General features: G+C 50.7%; 1 protein-coding gene across 5 annotated transcripts in view; it reads right to left on the bottom strand.

Annotated features, from left to right (window-relative positions):
• GRINA (glutamate ionotropic receptor NMDA type subunit associated protein 1) overlaps positions 1-20020 on the bottom strand; it is a 226766-nt gene that overhangs the window by 181574 nt on the left and 25172 nt on the right. The window contains exon 2 of one of the 5 annotated variants that reach the window (XM_078686429.1): positions 14092-14207. The exons of 2 other annotated variants lie outside the window; for them this stretch is intronic. The gene's annotated coding sequence lies outside the window, so the exon portion shown is untranslated. Of the gene's footprint in view, positions 1-13258; positions 13786-14091; positions 14208-20020 lie in introns of those variants that run through there. 2 more of the 5 variants (XM_078686430.1, XM_078686428.1) reach the window with 2 other exon arrangements.

Below are 20020 nucleotides of genomic sequence, written 5' to 3'. Positions count from 1 at the left end.
TATAATTCACAGGAATATTCTGTGACTTTTGTCTCTTCGGAATAACATTGTTGCGCAGACCAATTTTGTGCCTGAAATCTTTTAGCTGACCCAAAGTTTTACTGAATACACTGGAAAATTCACTTTTAAATATTTCATACTCAAAATTAGTTTCATTTGTTTCGTGTACAGCATAAACTGATGGATTTAACCTTGGATCTAATTCAATTCCCATTTCAGTGCTATGAGCCAACCCAAAACCATCTCACCTTTATATGTAACGTATACTTTGCCATGACATCTTCAAGAATCAAACTATAAATCTGGCCACACAAAACCCTCCATGGGCATTCTTTGTCCCATATAACTGCCTGGACTCCCATCAGATTTCCCTTCAAGGCCACAACTTGTCAAAAGCATCCTTGCTCATTATGGTGCAACACTCATAAGGATCCGAAGCCTTCAACTGAACACCATCAAAAGTTAAATTGGAACTCTGCAATCTAACTGGTACCTTCCCGCTATCTAGGATTTCATCCTGCACACTCAGCACCACTCCATGCATACTCGAATCTTCCTCCACAACATCATCTGCTATGCAGTTAACTTTCCTACCTGTGCTCCTGCAAACTCTGCAACGCCCACTCTTGTTTCACAAGCTACATCCCTTGCCCAAAGCCGGATACGGTTTTGAATTAGCTAAATGTTCATTAGATCAGGATCTATAGCATAACCCCTTACAGCTTCTACTATTTTTTTCCTTCAGTATTTTTGCACTGTGTCCCTCCCATCCTTGGTATTTACTATTACTGGGTTAAATGTACCAGAACTTTCATTACTGCTTGTATACCTTTCTCAGCGACTCCAATACTTCTTGCAACTTCAACTTTATTTCTCCTCTTGACCGTAACTTCTCCTGTATTTTTTTAATTTAGTTTTCATTAAAACCTGATGTCTCAGAACTTAATCATATGACGTGCTCGAAATTATACGCAACTGCCAACCCTCAAATCCGACACAAATTAATCAATTGTTTCATCTTCTTTTTGAGATCTAATTAAAATCTGAATCTTTCTTAAACATTAGCTTTTCTTCCATACCTTTCATACAATTGTTTAATACATGTTTTTGATGCCAGAATTTTCTAATGGTGCTAAATTCTTCAATTAGCCCAATTCTGTGGCTCCTAATCGGTGTTTTAATACAGATAACTGCCTTTCCGATGAACATTCTCCTTCCTTCAAAACCTCTACATAGGCTTCCAACCAATCCAGCCCTAACTTCCATTGTATTGGAGGATCAACAGGTTCGGATAAAAAAAAAAAAAATTCCAGTCGTTGAATGCTGGCCATTATGAATCCAAAGATACTGAATAATCTAAAGAATCCAAGTAAATATAGCTGAACAGTTGTACTTCACTCCAAGTTCAATAATGTGTGTTAAGTGTACGTGTCGCTCTCCCACAATGAGTAAACTTGCAAAATAATATTCACTATTATAGTTCTTCAGTAATGATAATTAACTGATTGTGTAGTGTGTGAATCACGGATCATCCTGCACTAAAAAACAATCAGGTGTGCGAATAACCGAATTCCGATTTGTTCAGAACCCTTTCATGAAGGCTGCATAAGAATAATGCACCGAAGTTCAAAGGGGTCATAATGTAAAATGTTCCAACAATTCTGGGCACAAGAGGGCTGGTCCCCAGCACTAAGGGAATGAAAGGCCCAAACAGGCTGTACCCCAGGTACAAAAAGGGAACAAGCATTGGCATAGCCAATAGGTCTCGCTTTTGGGACCTTATAAGTATTTAGTTAGGCAGCACAATATCCTTGGTGCAACAACATCAACTGTTGCAAGGCAAAACACTTATAAGGTCCAAAAGCGAGACCTATTGGCTATGCCAATGCTTGTTACTTAGTCCAGCCTGTCCTTCAGTTTGTAATGGAGTCTGCGCAAGCTCTCTGTTTCCAGGGGAAAAGATAACCCAAGTGTCTCTAAACTCCATGGAGCCCCTCATTGGCTTTCATCGCACCAATGGAGATGGTTATTCACGTGTCAAGTAATTTACTAACGCAAGTATTCATTAACCCTCCACAAAAACGCACAGGCGTACAATGATTTGTTAATGCCAAAACTCACTAATGCCTGCGTAACCTCGCTACTCGGAACGTAAAAAGTCCAAATTACAAAGTTCAGTCTAATTACAAAATGTTTTCTTTTTTCGTAAGCGTGCAAGGTTTCTCAGACAGTCCATTCCGGAGGATTTTTTCCATAACAAGCACTGTTTCCGCCAAATCCCTGCGGCTCCTCTTAATGACCTCCCCAGATCTGGGACATCAGTTGCTGGATAGTTTGTTTGAATATGATTAGCCCCGCCCAATACTCAATTGAAAGGTGCATCGCAAACATTTTTTTAAACATGCTCGTCACGAAGGTTGAGAGAACAACAGACCAGGGCACGCTATTTTCCACATTACGTCACATTTATGAAACATTTGCAGGTGAAGACCCTGCCCACAGCCAGCCACATGGTCCCTTTCAAGCTGAGCTGTCTGCAGGCTTGGATGTTCCACAGACTCTCAATGAACACTTGCATTAATATGCACAAACAATAGGGAAGCGCTGTTTAGCATCGGCTTGCCTCTGTCGGAGCGAGTTATAAAACGTATACACACCTGAAGTAACATGGTAGAACAGCTATGATCACAACGGACCGGAGTGATCAGCAAAAACAAAAAGTGAATGGAAAAAGTCATCTCGACCTGGCAAAGCAGCGCACAGGGCAGAGCAAGGTTCAACCCGCTGGTTAACGCATGTGTTGTTTATGTGAAGGGGATACTTCGAGGCCGCTGCAGCTCTCTGGGAGCTGCAGACACAGGACCCGCTGTCTGCTCTCGGGGAGAGGCTGTCTAACATCGGAGTGTCTCTGCTCCACAGCGCAGAACATGTGAACGGAAAGGGGCGGGCTACACCCAGAGTCAACACTGCGTGCAGACGCTCCAGGCATGACTACTGCTCGCATTGCGGAGAGGGGACTGGTGATGTCATGGCGATGGGGAAGCTGGGGCTATGCCGCGTCTGTACTCTGAGAAGCAGAGCGCACAGCAAATAGACTGGTCACGGGAGAACAGATAGACAAGGAAATAAAAGAAGATGCGCGGCTGCCAAATTAAAGAAGACGCGCAGCCGCGAGACACGCTCTGTGGAGGGGGGAGGGGCGGACAAGCGAGAGGAAAGCCAGATGACGCCTAATCAGGCGATGAAAGCTGGCGGCTGCGCGCGTGCATAACCGCAAGCGCTAGGCCAGCAAAAATGTGTGGTTGCACTTTTAAAAGCCCAGTTACTAAATGTCTCACAACGCATGCGTTGGCTCAGGTAAGACCTAAAAACGACCCAAGGAGGCTGTACCCCAAGTACACTATGGGAATACAGGGCCCAAGCAGGCTGTCTCCCAGGTACACCAAGGGAATACAGGGCCCAAGGAGGCTGTCTCTCGGGTACACTAAAGGAATACAGGGCCCAAGGATGCTGTACCCCAGGTACAATAAGGGGAATACAGGGCACAAGCAGGCTGTCTCCAGGTACACTAAGGGAATACAGGGTCCAAGGATGCTGTACCCCAGGTACAGTAAGGGAATACAGGGCCCAAGGAGGTTATACCCCAGATACACTAAGGGAATACAGGGCCCAAGCAGGCTGTCCCCAGGTACAGTAAGGGGAATACAGGGCACAAGCAGGCTGTCTCCAGGTACACTAAGAGAATACAGGGCCCGAGCAGGCTGCCCCCAGGTACACTAAGGGAGTTCAGGGCCCACGGAGGCTGTCCCCAGGTACACTAAGGGAATTCAGGGCCCAAGGAGGCTGTCTCCAGGTACACTGAGGGAATACAGGGCCCGAGCAGGCTGTCTCCAGGTACACTAAGGGAATACAGGGCCCGAGCAGGCTGTCTCCCAGGTACTGTTTCAGAATACAGGGTACAAGCAGGCTGTCTCCCAGGTACTCTTTCAGAATACAGGGCACAAGCAGGCTGCCCCCCAGGTACACAAAGGGAATACAGGGCCCAAGGATGCTGTACCCAGGTACAATAAGGAAATACAGGGCCCAAGAATGCTGTACCCAGGTACAATAAGGGAATTCAGGGCCCAAGGAGGCTGTCTCTCGGGTACACTAAAGGAATACAGGGCCCAAGGATGCTGTACCCCAGGTACAATAAGGGGAATACAGGGCACAAGCAGGCTGTCTCCAGGTACACTAAGGGAATACAGGGTCCAAGGATGCTGTACCCCAGGTACAGTAAGGGAATACAGGGCCCAAGGAGGTTATACCCCAGATACACTAAGGGAATACAGAGCCCGAGCAGGCTGTCCCCAGGTACAGTAAGGGGAATACAGGGCACAAGCAGGCTGTCTCCAGGTACACTAAGAGAATACAGGGCCCGAGCAGGCTGCCCCCAGGTACACTAAGGGAATTCAGGGCCCACGGAGGCTGTCCCCAGGTACACTAAGGGAATTCAGGGCCCAAGGAGGCTGTCTCCAGGTACACTAAGGGAATACAGGGCCCGAGCAGGCTGTCTCCAGGTACACTAAGGGAATACAGAGCCCGAGCAGGCTGTCCCCAGGTACAGTAAGGGGAATACAGGGCACAAGCAGGCTGTCTCCAGGTACACTAAGAGAATACAGGGCCCGAGCAGGCTGCCCCCAGGTACACTAAGGGAATTCAGGGCCCACGGAGGCTGTCCCCAGGTACACTAAGGGAATTCAGGGCCCAAGGAGGCTGTCTCCAGGTACACTAAGGGAATACAGGGCCCGAGCAGGCTGTCTCCAGGTACACTAAGGGAATACAGGGCCCGAGCAGGCTGTCTCCCAGGTACTGTTTCAGAATACAGGGTACAAGCAGGCTGTCTCCCAGGTACTCTTTCAGAATACAGGGCACAAGCAGGCTGTCTCCCAGGCACACCAAGGGAATTCAGGGCCCAAGCAGGCTGTCTCCCAGGTACACTAAGGGAATTCAGGGCCCAATCAGACTGCCCCCCAGGTACACAAAGGGAATACAGGGCCCAGGAATGCTGTACCCAGGTACAATAAGGGAATACAGGGCCCAAGAATGCTGTACCCAGGTACAATAAGGGAATTCAGGGCCCAAGGAGGCTGTTTCCCGGGTACACTAAAGGAATACAGGGCCCAAGGATGCTGTACCCCAGGTACAATAAGGGAATACAGGGCCCAAACGGGCTGTCCCCAGGAACACCAAGGGAATACAGGGCCCAAGGAGGCTGTCCTCGGGTACACTAAGGCAATTCAGGGCCCAAGGAGGCTGTCTTCAGGTACACTAAGGGGAATACAGGGCACAAGCAGGCTGTCTCCAGGTACACTAAGGGAATACAGGGTCCAAGGATGCTGTACCCCAGGTTCAGTAAGGGAATACAGGGCCCAAGGAGGTTGTACCCCAGATACACTAAGGGAATACAGGGCCCGATCAGGCTGTCCCCAGGTTCACTAAGGGGAATACAGGGCACAAGCAGGCTGTCTCTCAGGTACACTAAGGGAATTCAGGGCCCAAGGAGGCTGTCTCCCAGGTACACTAAGGGAATTCAGGGCCCAAGGAGGCTGCCTCCCATGTACACTAAGGAAATACTGGGCCCAAGCAGGCTGTCCCCAGGTACACTAAGAGAATTCAGGGCCCAAGGAGGCTGACCCCAGGTACAGTGAGGGAATACAGGGCCCTAGGAGGTTGTACCCCAGATACACTAAGGGAATACAGGGCACGATCAGGCTGTTCCCAGGTTCACTAAGGGGAATACAGGTCACAAGCAGGCTGTCTCCAGGTACACTAAGAGAATACAGGGCCCGAGCAGGCTGTCCCCAGGTACTCTTTCAGAATACAGGGCACAAGCAGACTGTCTCCCAGGTACACTAAGGGAATTCAGGGCCCAAGCAGGCTGTCTCCCAGGTACACTAAGGAAATACTGGGCCCAAGGAGGCTGTCTCCCAGGTACACTAAGGGAATTCAGGGCCCAAGGAGGCTGTCTCCCAGGTACACTAAGGGGAATACAGGGCACAAGCAGGCTGTCTCCCAGGTACACTAAGGGAATACAGGGCACAGGCAGGCTGTCTCCCAGGTACACTAAGGGAATTCAGGGACCAAGGAGGCTGTCTCCAGGTACACTAAGGGAATTCAGGGCCCAGGGAGGCTGTCTCCCAGGTACACTAAGGGAATACAGGGCACAAGCAGGCTGTCCCCAGGTACACAGGCTGTCCCCAGGTACACTAAGGGAATACAGGGCACAAGCAGGCTGTCCCCAGGTACACTAAGGGAATACAGGGCACAAGCAGGCTGTCCCCAGGTACACTAAGGGAATTCTGGGCCCAAGGAGGCTGTCCCCAGGTACACTAAGGGGAATACAGGGCACAAGCAGGCTGTCCCCAGGTACACTAAGGGAATACAGGGCACAAGCAGGCTGTCCCCAGGTACACGAAGGGAATACAGGGCACAATCAGGCTGTCCCCAGGCACACTAAGGGAATTAAGGGCCCAAGGAGGCTGTCTCCAGGTACACTAAGGGGAATACAGGGCACAAGCAGGCTGTCCCCAGGTACACTAAGGGAATACAGGGCACAAGCAGGCTGTCCCCAGGTACACTAAGGGAATACAGGGCACAAGCAGGCTGTCCCCCCGTACACTAAGGGAATACAGGGCACAAGCAGGCTGTCCCCAGGTACACTAAGGGAATACAGGGCACAAGCAGGCTGTCCCCAGGTACACTAAGGGAATACAGGGCACAAGCAGGCTGTCCCCAGGTACACTAAGGGATTACAGGGCACAAGCAGGCTGTCCCCCCGTACACTAAGGGAATACAGGGCACAAGCAGGCTGTCCCCCCGTACACTAAGGGAATACAGGGCACAAGCAGGCTGTCCCCCGTACACTAAGGGAATACAGGGCACAAGCAGGCTGTCCCCCCGTACACTAAGGGAATACAGGGCACAAGCAGGCTGTCCCCAGGTACACTAAGGGAATATGGGGCACAAGAAGGCTGTCCCCAGGTACACTAAGGGAATACAGGGCACAAGCAGGCTGTCCCCCCGTACACTAAGGGAATACAGGGCACAAGCAGGCTGTCCCCAGGTACACTAAGGGAATACAGGGCACAAGCAGGCTGTCCCCAGGTACACTAAGGGAATACAGGGCACAGGGCACAAGCAGGCTGTCCCCAGGTACACTAAGGGAATACAGGGCACAAGCAGGCTGTCCCCAGGTACACTAAGGGAATACAGGGCACAAGCAGGCTGTCCCCAGGTACACTAAAGGAATACAGGGCCCAAGCAGGCTGTCCCCCCGTACACTAAGGGAATACAGGGCACAAGCAGGCTGTCCCCAGGTGCACTAAGGGAATACAGGGCACAAGCAGGCTGTCCCCAGGTACACTAAGGGAATACAGGGCACAAGCAGGCTGTCCCCAGGTACACAAAGGGAATACAGGGCCCAAGGAAGCTGTCGCCAGGTACACTAAAGGAATACAGGGCCCAAGGAAGCTGTCGCCAGGTACACTAAGAGAATTCAGGGCCCAAGGAGGCTGTCTCCCAGGTACACTAAGGGAATTCAGGGCCCAAGCAGGCTGTCTCCAGGTACACTAAGGGGAATACAGGGCACAAGCAGGCTGTCCCCGGGTACACTAAGGGAATACAGGGCACAAGGAGGCTGTCTCCAGGTACACTAAGAGAATTCAGGGCCCAAGGAGGCTGTCTCCCAGGTACACTAAGGGAATTCAGGGCCCAAGGAGGCTGTCTCCAGGTACACTAAGGGGAATACAGGGCACAAGCAGGCTGTCCCCGGGTACACTAAGGGAATACAGGGCACAAGGAGGCTGTCTCCAGGTACACTAAGAGAATTCAGGGCCCAAGGAGGCTGTCTCCCAGGTACACTAAGGGAATTCAGGGCCCAAGGAGGCTGTCTCCAGGTACACTAAGGGGAATACAGGGCACAAGCAGGCTGTCCCCGGGTACACTAAGGGAATACAGGGCACAAGCAGGCTGTCCCCAGGTACACGAAGGGAATACAGGGCCCAAGGAAGCTGTCGCCAGGTACACTAAAGGAATACAGGGCCCAAGGAAGCTGTCGCCAGGTACACTAAGAGAATTCAGGGCCCAAGGAGGCTGTCTCCCAGGTACACTAAGGGAATTCAGGGCCCAAGCAGGCTGTCTCCAGGTACACTAAGGGGAATACAGGGCACAAGCAGGCTGTCCCCAGGTACACTAAGGGAATACAGGGCACAGGGCACAAGCAGGCTGTCCCCAGGTACACTAAGGGAATACAGGGCACAAGCAGGCTGTCCCCAGGTACACTAAGGGAATACAGGGCACAAGCAGGCTGTCCCCAGGTACACTAAGGGAATACAGGGCACAAGCAGGCTGTCCCCAGGTACACTAAAGGAATACAGGGCCCAAGCAGGCTGTCCCCCCGTACACTAAGGGAATACAGGGCACAAGCAGGCTGTCCCCAGGTGCACTAAGGGAATACAGGGCACAAGCAGGCTATCCCCAGGTACACTAAGGGAATACAGGGCACAAGCAGGCTGTCCCCAGGTACACGAAGGGAATACAGGGCCCAAGGAAGCTGTCGCCAGGTACACTAAAGGAATACAGGGCCAAGGAAGCTGTCTCCAGGTACACTAAGGGAATTCAGGGCCCAAGCAGGCTGTCTCCAGGTACACTAAGGGGAATACAGGGCACAAGCAGGCTGTCCCCGGGTACACTAAGGGAATACAGGGCACAAGGAGGCTGTCTCCAGGTACACTAAGAGAATTCAGGGCCCAAGGAGGCTGTCTCCCAGGTACACTAAGGGAATTCAGGGCCCAAGCAGGCTGTCTCCAGGTACACTAAGGGGAATACAGGGCACAAGCAGGCTGTCCCCGGGTACACTAAGGGAATACAGGGCACAAGGAGGCTGTCTCCAGGTACACTAAGAGAATTCAGGGCCCAAGGAGGCTGTCTCCCAGGTACACTAAGGGAATTCAGGGCCCAAGGAGGCTGTCTCCAGGTACACTAAGGGGAATACAGGGCACAAGGAGGCTGTCTCCCAGGTACACTAAGGGAATACAGGGCACAAGGAGGCTGTCTCCAGGTACACTAAGAGAATTCAGGGCCCAAGGAGGCTGTCTCCAGGTACACTAAGGGAATACAGGGCACAAGCAGGCTGTCCCCGGGTACACTAAGGGAATACAGGGCACAAGCAGGCTGTCCCCGGGTACACTAAGGGAATACAGGGCACAAGCAGGCTGTCCCCGGGTACACTAAGGGAATACAGGGCACAAGGAGGCTGTCTCCAGGTACACTAAGAGAATTCAGGGCCCAAGGAGGCTGTCTCCAGGTACACTAAGGGAATTCAGGGCCCAAGGAGGCTGTCCCCCCGTACACCATCATACAGATGTGTACCAGCGAACAGTTATCACACAGGTCCATGTTATCACGCAGGCGACGTCAGGCTGTACAGTCAGTGTACACCAGGACCCCATGGACAGGCTGGAGTCGGTGGGCAGTACCTTGCGTTGCTATGGAAACCTCTTATGTAATCCCTCCCTGTGCATGTGTGGGCCTGCAGTGTGCACCGTGCAGGGCCCGCCAGCAGCTGCTGGTCAGCTCCTGCAGTTCAGACGGACAGCACACGTCAGAGCACACGTCAGAGCCCACTGCTCGTAAAAGCCCCGCCTCTTTCCCCCATTGATGGACGGCTCTGTGGAGCAGACCCAGCCCTCAGGGAATAAAGGTGTAAAACTATAATATCCCGACAGCCCCGCGCGCCCAGCTGCAGCCAGGCCATCCGCTACAGCGCGACAATGTAAATGGAAAAAAAGTCAAATATTTTTAGCTATTGGTTTCAACCAATCAGGAACTAAAAGCACAAGGCACCTATTCTGTGCAAAACTGTGAAACAAACAAAGTCAACAATCGGCCGGGCTACCCTGGAGCGCATAACATAACTGGTTATTAAAATAAATAATAGTTCGTGAATATTAAGAAACCTAAAAAAGGCCCAATTGTTCAGCCCACGCATACATCCGATATGACACCGATACCATGACCATGACTGGTGAGAAGTGGTTCCTCTGGAAGCTATTGACACATTACTTTTTACACTACCTTTATTTGGTGGATTACAGCACACTCCGAGGCCACAGGTGCATGATGGGAAAGGAGGGGTGGGCCACACTCCCTCGACTGACCCAGTGCGGGGCTTGTGCTGGTGCGTGGAAGGGATCCGTGCACGTGCGTGGAAGGGATCCGTGCACGTGCGTGGAAGGGATCCGTGCACGTGCGTGGAAGGGATCCGTGCACGACGGCCACAGGTCGTGGAGGCGGAACAAACACGTGCCTTTGTACCGCTCACAAAAGCTCCAGAAATCAACACCTTCCGACAGCTGGCAGGAGCACTTTATACCCAGCAATCCAGCACAGGGGAAGCTTTTACTTAGTGATTATAAGATGCCTTTACAAGAGAGTAAGCGTGTCTATCTTGTGCCTGTACGCAAGGTCTAGTTCTGCGACTGCATGTAAGCAGGGGTCTGGCGCGGTGCAGGGGGGGGGGCCGTCTGGCCTGGTGCAGGGAGGGGGGAAGGGGGGGACTGGCCTGGTGGGGTGCAGGGGATCTGGCCTGGGGCCGTGCCGCGGTCAGGCCTGGGGCCGTGCCACGGTCAGGCCTGGGGCTGCGTGTCCGGCCTGGGGCCGCACCGGGGGTCCATCCAGAGTGGGCTGGGTATGCTCAGACGTGAGCCCCGTGCTCTCCATGCCACTGGAATCAAGCTATCCTGGCTGATGAGGGCTGAAAACCGGTCCTTGGATGCTTATTTCCAGTCCAGGGAGGGCCTGGCAGTTCGGACTGGACTGTTCCCATTGGGCGCAGGGTCAAGACTGATTTGCATATGGCTGGGTCCAAACTGGAATGGCATGGGGAGCAATAAAAACGATGGATTTAGGCCCAGATCTCTGTACTGGGGTGAATGTATGACACTTATGCATTCTGTCCATCAATTGTTCCTTTTACATTTGTCACCCGAGTGGGACGGGTATGCTCAGACATGAGTCCCGTGCTCTCCACGCCACTGGAGTCAAGCTATCCTGGCTGATGAGGGCTGAAAGCCCAAAACCGGTCCTAGGATGCTTGTTTCCAGTCCAGGGAGGACCTGGCCTGGCAGTTCGGACTGGACTGTTCCCATTGGGAGCAGGGTCAAGACTGATTTGCATATGGCTGGGTCCAAACTGGAATGGCATGGTGAGCAAAAAAAGGATGGATTTAGGCCCAGATCTCTGTACTGGGTGAACATATGACATTGTTCTGAATTCTCTCCATCAATTTTTCTTTTTGCACTGAGTCAATCCTAGCTTACCCACCAGCAGCACTGGGTACTGAAGCCCTGTAACATCAATAAGCAGGGTTGATTCAAAGCGACACACCAGACATGGGACCACTTGGTACATATGAAGGAAATTAAATGTGTCTATGTTTTAGGCAAGTAAGTACGTTTGTCTAATTAATAAACTTCATCAAAAATAGCACTTCATAATACATACAAAAACATTAAATGCACGTGTACATAAAAAGAATACTCATACAAATTCATACAATCATAAAAATTCAATTAAATAATTTACTTGGGACAAAAACAAACATGGAGCTAAAAATCCTGAATAAGAAAAACATTCAGAACATTATATTCGAACAATTGTGTAAACTTCAAAGCGTCAAGTGCTTAAAACAAGCGACCTTCTGTTATCTAATCCTAGAATAACCCTTCAGAAGTGTATAAGCAAACATATCTAGGGTACAGATACAAGCATTTTTCAGCAATTGTTAGAAATGTTATCATCTGACAATTCAATGGAATAGAAACAGCAGATAAGCATAAAATGGGAGTATGACAACACAGATCTCGCCCCTGCTTTAAGAAATTAGGGTTTTAATAATATACGGCGTACTTTAGGCAGTTTTGGGCAGGCACATACGATATACAGTAAAGTTTCATGTGACCACATGCACAGTCTACATTCACTTGTTGGCCAGTTCTGTATCCAATTCGGTGTGCCCTCTTTAGTGGGGTAGCTACCAAGTCTTAATTTAAAAAAATGTATCCCTCATATGTGCAGGAGATTAAGTTGTCAAATAGGGCTGGATACTCACAGTCTGATGAGAAGGAATCCCTGAGCAGGCATGTTTTTTTGCTGCGAAGGCCTGGTGTCTATATTTTAGGTGCCGTGGGTAGACAGGGAAGCCGTGGGTGAGAGTGGCAAGTCCCAGCTCTTCTCAGGTCCTAGTGTGATGCCACCTCACCATACTGTACCTCCCGCTGACAGGAAAGGGGGCAGCTGGAGGCACTCAGGCAGTAGCATGACATGGCAGTTTCCTGATCTTCACCCAGTACCTTCTGCTGAAAGAGGGGCACAGGACAGCCTTACAGGGGGCAATGCCTGGTGCATAATAGGGATGCATGGGACCCACATGGGGCAGGCTGGAGGTACTCCAGGGAGCTGACTGGAAGTCTCCTGTGATGTGTGCCACCTTCATCCATTACCTGCCAGTGACAGAGGGGGCACATGACAGCCTTACAGGGGGCAATGCCTGGTGCATAATGGGGATGCATGGGACCCCCATGGGGCAGGCTGGAGGGACTCCAGGCAGCTGCATGACATGGCAGTCTCCTGTGATGTGTGCCACCTTCATCCACTAGCTGCCAGTGACAGAGGGACGCTTGAGAGCCTTATAGGGGGCAATGCCTGGTGTGGGGATGCATGGAGCCCACATGGGCAGGCTGGAAGCACTCAGGCAGTAGTAGCATGCCATGGCAGTCTCCTGTGACGTGTGCCACCTTCATCCAGTCCTGGTTCCCCCCCCCCACTGTTTTCACTCTGGGAAATGTTGCATGGTATTATGTATTTATTTATTTCCCACGACGCCTGTGCTCGTGGGGTTTTAGGGTGCAGAGTGCTGTCCCATGGTTGATGTTTTCACAGCCAAGAGTCCGTTTGGCATCAGTGATCGAGGTGGTGGTGATGGGGGGGTGTTATGGCATACATGTTGCCCGCAGGTACATTATGGGGCCACCCGTTTCCACCATGTGCATTTTGGGGACCAAAACATGGGACCCCGTTGATTTTGTGGGTGGTCAAGGAGTGCACATGATGCTAAGAGGGGACTCAATGTCTTGGGTGGTCGAGGGGGAAGACGAGGACGACATTGGGACCCCCCCCCCCCTCCCGACCTATTCGTAGTCCCTGGAGCCTCACTTACCTGGGGGTGGGGGCACCCCGACCCTCGGTGCTGGTCCTCAGGGGTCTGTACTCCTCCGGGGGGGTGGGGGTCCCACTCTTCCAGGGGGTACCGAGACTCTGATCCGGGGGGGGGGGGGGTCTCTGCTCACCCGGGGGAGGGGTCCCTGCTCCTCAGGGTGATCTGTGCTCCTTGGGGTACGGATCCGAGCCCTGTCCCGGGGGTGCGCGCAGCTCCTCGGGGGTGTCTGTCCTCCTCCGGGGGTGTCTGTCCTCCTCGGGGGTGTCTGTCCTCCTTTGGGGGGGGGGGGGTCTGTCCTCCTCGGGGGTGTCTGTCCTCCTTTGGGGGGGGGGGGTGTCTGTCCTCCTCGGGGGGTGTCTGTCCTCCTCGGGGGGTGTCTGGGACGGTGTCTGTCCTCCTCGGGGGGTGTCTGTCCTCCTCGGGGGTCTCTCCCTCCTCGCTCAGGGTCTCCCAGCAGTGCTCCTCAGCCTCAGCAGTCCAGTCTGTCCGCAGCGTCCTCCTGGGCCTGGTAAACTGCTGCGGCTCCGGAGCAGACCATTCCAGCCGAGGGATGGGGGGGGCTGGGCCAGCGCACTAAAAGACGAGAAGGGGTGGGCCACGCCAGACCCTCACTCACAGACCCCCCTACAGGACACCCCACCTCCAGACCTGACGGACCCGCCCGGGGGCGGCACCGGTCCCTAAGCCCCCCCCCTACTGGGCACGAGGGACTCCCACCCCCCCTGCCTGGCCCTTGGTATCTCCCAGCCTCGTGATCCGTCCCTCCCACATCCGCCTCCCCTTTCATCACTGCGGGGGGGGGGGGGGGGGGGGGGGGGCTGCCCCCGCCTCACCTCTCATGTAGCGCTCTCTGCTGCTCTCAGATCTAAGGCGCTATTGATGACCCTTAGAATTGCGTTGCTCCTCTCTGGATACGGCGGTCAGTCATTTAAAAGGCACGAATCTCAGGCTGAAATGCAATGTGTGAAATAACAGAAGAGAGAAGAATCCAGCTCAGTAAATAAGTCATTCATCTGCGTCACATGAGGATGTGCGGATATTTCTTGGGCAACGTAGACTTGTAAACATATTGGATACAATAGATCTAAATGCATACATTGTTTTTAATGTTATACATGAAGTTTTTAAACGGTGATTAGATATGTAATATGATGATATATTTTTAATATGTTTATCGGTAGCCCTGAAGAAGTTCTAGTTGAATGAAATTCGTTGGCTACCAGCAAGTTTTCACCTTAAAAATGATAGATCAATTAAAACATTGTCAAAAATAGTGTTGGATTTTCCTGCATTTGTTAGTAACAACTATTTGAAACAATTGTGCCATATATTTGAGAGTTTTTAATGATCAATTATTATTTAACAGTAACTGAGAAGAGTGCTGAGTTCATCTATGAGCCTTAGTAAATATGTTGTTATCTAATTATGCTATTCTTCTTCTTGCGTATTCTTACTTGATGTCGTTATTTGATTTATGTCATGACTTCCTTCCTTTATTTATGCGTTTTTATATAGCGCAGACTTTACCCGAAGGTGTCAGAGCGCTTCACAATAGCAACAGAACTGAAACATGAGAACATTACAAGTGAACAAATTACAAAAGCAAAAGTTACATTAAATGAGGCAAAAGTGACAATCGTGAGCAAACAAAATACAAGAGGTAGCAAACGGTGCATTACAGGAGGAAAAAGTGACGTGTGCAGGTTACAAAAGCGTACAAAGTACAAGTAGAAGTATAGTACTGCAATAAATGGCAGACACTCAAACACAAGAACAAACGTTACGTAGGCAATGGTGGCACTTGTGCAAGTATCGAAAGCAAACAAAATATAAGAGGTAGCAAATTGTGTTACAAGAGAAAAGGGACGTGTGCATGTTACAAAAGAGTACCAGACACAGGTAAAAGGGTATTACTGCAAAAAATGGCAAACACTCCAACCACAAGAACACACTGGGAAGGCACTTCCATAGTCATGGAGAATAGAAATTTTCTATACTAAAGGGTCTTCCTTCAGATAATAGTGAGGGCATGAATTAACTTTGGAAGTGTCTTTGAAGGAGAACTTTGAGGTCAGTTTTGAAGGCCTGGGAGGAGGTGGTGGTCCGGAGCTGAGGCGGAAGTGAGTTCCAGATTCTCACTGCGTTGCCTGAAAAGGATTGGGCCATCAATCTTTCCTTCTTGAAAGTGGGAGATTCAAGCAGTAGATTTTCCGCATTTCGTGATGGTCTAGAGCCTCCAGAGAGTTTCAGTTTATTCGCCAGATAGCGAGGAGAGGAGGAGTGCAAGGCTTTGTGGGTGATGCAGGCAGTCTTGTAGATAGATCTTGCCTCGATGGGAAGCCAGCGGAGGGTGGATAACATGGGTGTGATGTGGTCGCTTCTTTTGGCCTCATAAATGAAACGAGCTGCTGAATGGAGAACAGACTTAAGGGGGGACAGGTGGGATTTGGGGAGGCCAGTAAGAAGAGAATTGCAGTAGTCCAGTCTGGAGAGGACTAGCGATTGGACCAGGGTTTTAAGGTCATGCTCCGGGAAGAAGCGACAAATCCCCCAGAGAAGGCGCCGTTGGTATCGAGCAGACTTTGCAATTGAATTAATGTGGGAGAGTAGATTGAGTTTTGTGTCGAGTATGACACCAAGGGATTTTGCGCTGTCGACAATGATGGGTTTATTATTCAGTAGATTCATCTGGTCCATCCATGATTGAACCGGGGGAGGAGAAAGTGAGGAGGAGAGGAGGAGGAATTCAGTTTTGGAGGGATTCAGAATCAGTTGATGTGTTGACATCCAGTTTTGAATGGAGTCCAGAGTAGAGCTTAGGACGGAGAGATCGTGAGTGGAGGCAACCTTGAGGTAGATTTGAGTGTCGTCTGCGTAGAGTTGATAGTGGACCCCGGATTTACTTAGGAGATTTCCCAGTGGTTCCAAATAGAGATTAAACAATGTGGGTGCAAGTATAGAGCCTTGAGGAACACCTTGACCTACCGCCAAAGGAGATGACAGACTGTCCGCTATTTTGATCATTTGGGATCTATCAGAGAGGAAGGAAGCAAACCATTTAAGCACAGTGCCCTCCATGCCCCTTCTCTGTTGAAGAGTGTTGAGGAGGGTTTTGTGATTGACAGTGTCAAAGGCTGCAGAAAGGTTAAGGAGAATTAGAAGGCAAGACCCCCCCCCCCGAATCGAGTATCCGCAGCGCGTCATCAATCACTTGCAGCAGGGCTGTTTCAGTGCTGCAGTTTTGGATGAAGCCTGACTGAAAATTGTCAAGAAGATCATTGTCCTTGATATGACGAGAGAGCTGTTTCGCAACACATCTTTCTGTGATCTTTGCAAGAAAGGGTAGGTTAGTGATGGGGCGGAAGTTGTTGAGGTCATTCGCATCAGCAGTGGGTTTTTTAAGCAGAGGGGTGACCTGCCCAGTTTTGAAGGGAACAGGAAGGGAGCCTTGACAGAGGGAGAGGTTGACCAGAGTGGTCCAATAGGGAAGAGAATGGGTATAAAAGTCAATGGCAATGGCACTAGGGATGGGGTCAAGAGAATGGTTGGAGGGCTTTGTTTCGAGGATGCACTTGAGGAGGACATCTTCAGAGATGGGGTCGAAGTTCTGCCAAATGGTTAGTGATTTGCACTCCTCTGGGGGGGGGGGGGGTAAGATGAGCGACCTGATCCACAAGTGATTTCACTTTTTAGTCAAAGAATACAGCGAAATCCGCAGATTTCTTTGTAGAATCCTCCAACTTGGAGGTTGGGGGGGGAGCAGTTAGTATTCTTGAGGAGATTGAATAGTTTTTTGGGTCTATTTTTGGCTGAATCAAGGAGGGTTCTGAAGTGTGATGCTTTCCCAAGGAAGATGTGTTTGTGGTACTTGGATCTTGCTGCACGAAGCGTGGCCAAATTATCGGTGGAGGGCACTTGCCTCCATTGTTTCTCGAGGAGTCTTAGTTGCTTCCTTTCTTCATAGAGGGATTTGTTGAACCAAGGTGCTGAGGGAATGGGCCTTTTCTTTTTGCTTTGGAGGGGAGTGACGTTATTGATTTCGACTGCAAGGACTGAGAGGCATTGGGAGGTGAGATCGTCAACATCTAGGTTCGGGTCTAGCCTTGGAAGTGACAGCAAAGCTGATTCACAGAGGGAAACGGTGTCAATATTTTTAGTGTCACAAAACCAGGAGGTAGCCCTCTTAGGTTGGCCAAGAGTTATAGAGTATGCTAGGTGAAGAGAGAATGGGATGAGGAGGTGGTCAGACCAGTCTACGTGAATAGGGGTAGCGATAGAAAGCATGCCTGCTTTAGAAATAACAAGGTCCAGGATTGAGCCCTTAGAGTGTGTTGATTCTGTGCAGTGTTGGATAAGATCGTTTGTAGAGAGGAAGGTGGCCAGCAAGTTCGCGGAAGAGTTTTTCAGAGAGCCCCAGTGGAGATTGAAGTCACCCACGAAGATCTGATTGTCACTTTGCAAGTATTCGTCACTGATGAAGTCAGTGAGTTCCTCCATAAACGAAGGGTGCTGCCAGGTGGGCGGTAACAGAGATGGAATCTGAGGGGTGAGCGGTGGTGTAGTTGAAGCTCAAGAGATAGACATTCAAAAGTGCGGAAGGCGCTGATGGGAGAAGCCTTAAGTTGAAGGGAGTTTCTAAAGATAACTGCAACACCTCCCCCAACTTTGATAGGTCTGTCATTCCTAAAATTGGAATAGCCTGTGGGTAATAGGAGATCAAACATAGAGTGAGAGGTATCGTTGAACCAGGTCTCTGTTAGGAAGAACATGTCAATATTGTGAAAGGTGATGGTATCAGAGATTTCGAGTTTGTGTTTTATTGCAGATCTGTAGTTGTGGACCAGACATCGCAGCTCTGTCGAGACTGTTTTGGTGACGGGGGCATTTGGGCTAAGAAGGGTGATAGGGATATTGTACGTATACGGAGGGTGCACGGGAGGGTTTAGGTGGATGCTTGGTTCTGACAGAAGAGATGGTCGGAATAGTGTAGATGGTTGGGTTACTCGGAGATGCAAGTTGAAGAAGGGTGGCATTCAAGGGCTTGTGTGAGTGAACGATGTTTGCAGACGACAGGTTATGCTTGGCTATGATGTGGTGAGGGGGCGAGGTGCATCTCATGGGAAGATGAGAGTTTTCCAAAGGAGTTGAGGTGAATGGGAAAGTGGAAATCTTGGAGCTTAAAAGTGAAATGGAAGCTACAAGCTGGGAGATGGAGGTGATAAGAGAGCCTAGATTATTTTCAAGAGAGAGTAGGGCACAACACGGAAGGTTGGGTGTCTCGATGGCAGAAGGAGGGGGTGAAATTGGTGGTGGAAGGCAGGGAGAGGTGGGGGGACAGGAGGAGAGTTGGGGTATAGGGTTCATAGTTGGGGAAAGTTGGAGGTTGAGAGCGGGGGTTGGTGTATCAGAGGTGAAGGGAGAGTTGTATTTGTTGGCGTGTACGAAGGAAAGGAATTAAGGACATATTTAGGGGGAGATGGGTGCGGATCACGGCGGTGGAGGAGAGGGAGTGGGGAGGACTGTGAGGTGTCATAGGGGTGTAGGAGGTTATGGGGCAAAAGAGGGGAGGTGGTTGGAGAGGTCCTGTTGGCTATGAGAGGTGGCTGTGAGGGAACGGGCATCTGGCAGAGTGAGGGGGGTTGGGAAAAGGGGAAGTTGAAGAAAGGAAATGGTTCTGCTGGGCCCGATGGGGGGAGATGGAAAGGGCTACCAAGGGGGGAAAGGGGGTAGCACAGCATTGCTGGCGGAGTGGGGGGAAGGAGAGAGGTGCAATGGGAATGTGGAGGAATCGGGGTAAGAAGCGAGGGGAGGAGGGGGTTGAGAAGAGGGGGAGAGGGAGGAATAAGGGGAGCATAAGGAAAGTTAGCTGGGGGAGGAGGTTGGAGGAGGGGTGGACTAAAAAAGGGAGTAGCAGGAAGGAATAGGGGGGAGGAGATGAGATTGGAGTACCGGGACGGTGCAGAATGGACGAGGAGTGTATTAGCTAGTGGTATGGCTGCCGTGATAAAGGGGGGGCATACTGTGAAGTGGGAGGAAAGGGAGAGGAGGGCACAATGGAGGGGGAGGGAAGAGGGCCGACCTGTGCCTCCCGAGGGTGCAGCCTATTCAAGTGTAGGGGGTCAGGGGAGGAGAAAGGGAGTAATTAATGGAGCTAGATGGAGAGTCAGGGGAAAACCCGGTCGCAGAGGAGGGGAGTAGGGAGGGGAAGAGGTGGTCAAAGAGAGAGAGACAGGTGTCTTTGCCTTGGATCATGACAGTACCGTTGTTATAGATTGAGATGGTGAGGGAGCCGTTGAAATTCGCAGAGGGGGAAATCTTTAGTTGTTTCCCATGAGGGATGGAGGAGGAGGAGGTGATGTTAAGGGAATTATATAAGCTGGTGTCCCAAGAGAGGGTGTCGTGAGTGAAGAAAATGAAATCGTTTTTGCGCCTCCCAAAATGACCAATAGTGTTATGCTTCAATCGTTTTACTGAAGCTTTAGTCAGGCCGGGGGGATAAATGATTTTATAGCAGTTAATTCCAGCCTTAACTTGAGTGGTGGCCATGTTGGGTAAATGAGGAGAAGGAGTGCGGGGGGGATACGAGAAGGGTGTTACTTGGAAAGCGGTGGTGAGGAGAAGTATAAGGACGAAAAGGGGGCACATATTCCAGACGTCGGATCAGGAAATATGAACTAATGTGCCGCCAGGAAGAGAGGTGGGTATTTGTTGGGCCCTTCAATTAGTTGTAGATGAAGCCAACTGGCACAAGAAAATATTTAC

This window comes from Lissotriton helveticus, chromosome 4_1, assembly GCF_964261635.1.
Source record: "Lissotriton helveticus chromosome 4_1, aLisHel1.1, whole genome shotgun sequence".
Classification (NCBI taxonomy): domain Eukaryota; kingdom Metazoa; phylum Chordata; class Amphibia; order Caudata; family Salamandridae; genus Lissotriton; species Lissotriton helveticus.
The sequence above is the reverse complement of the archived record's forward strand: the minus strand, read 5'-3'. Positions and strand labels throughout refer to the sequence as shown.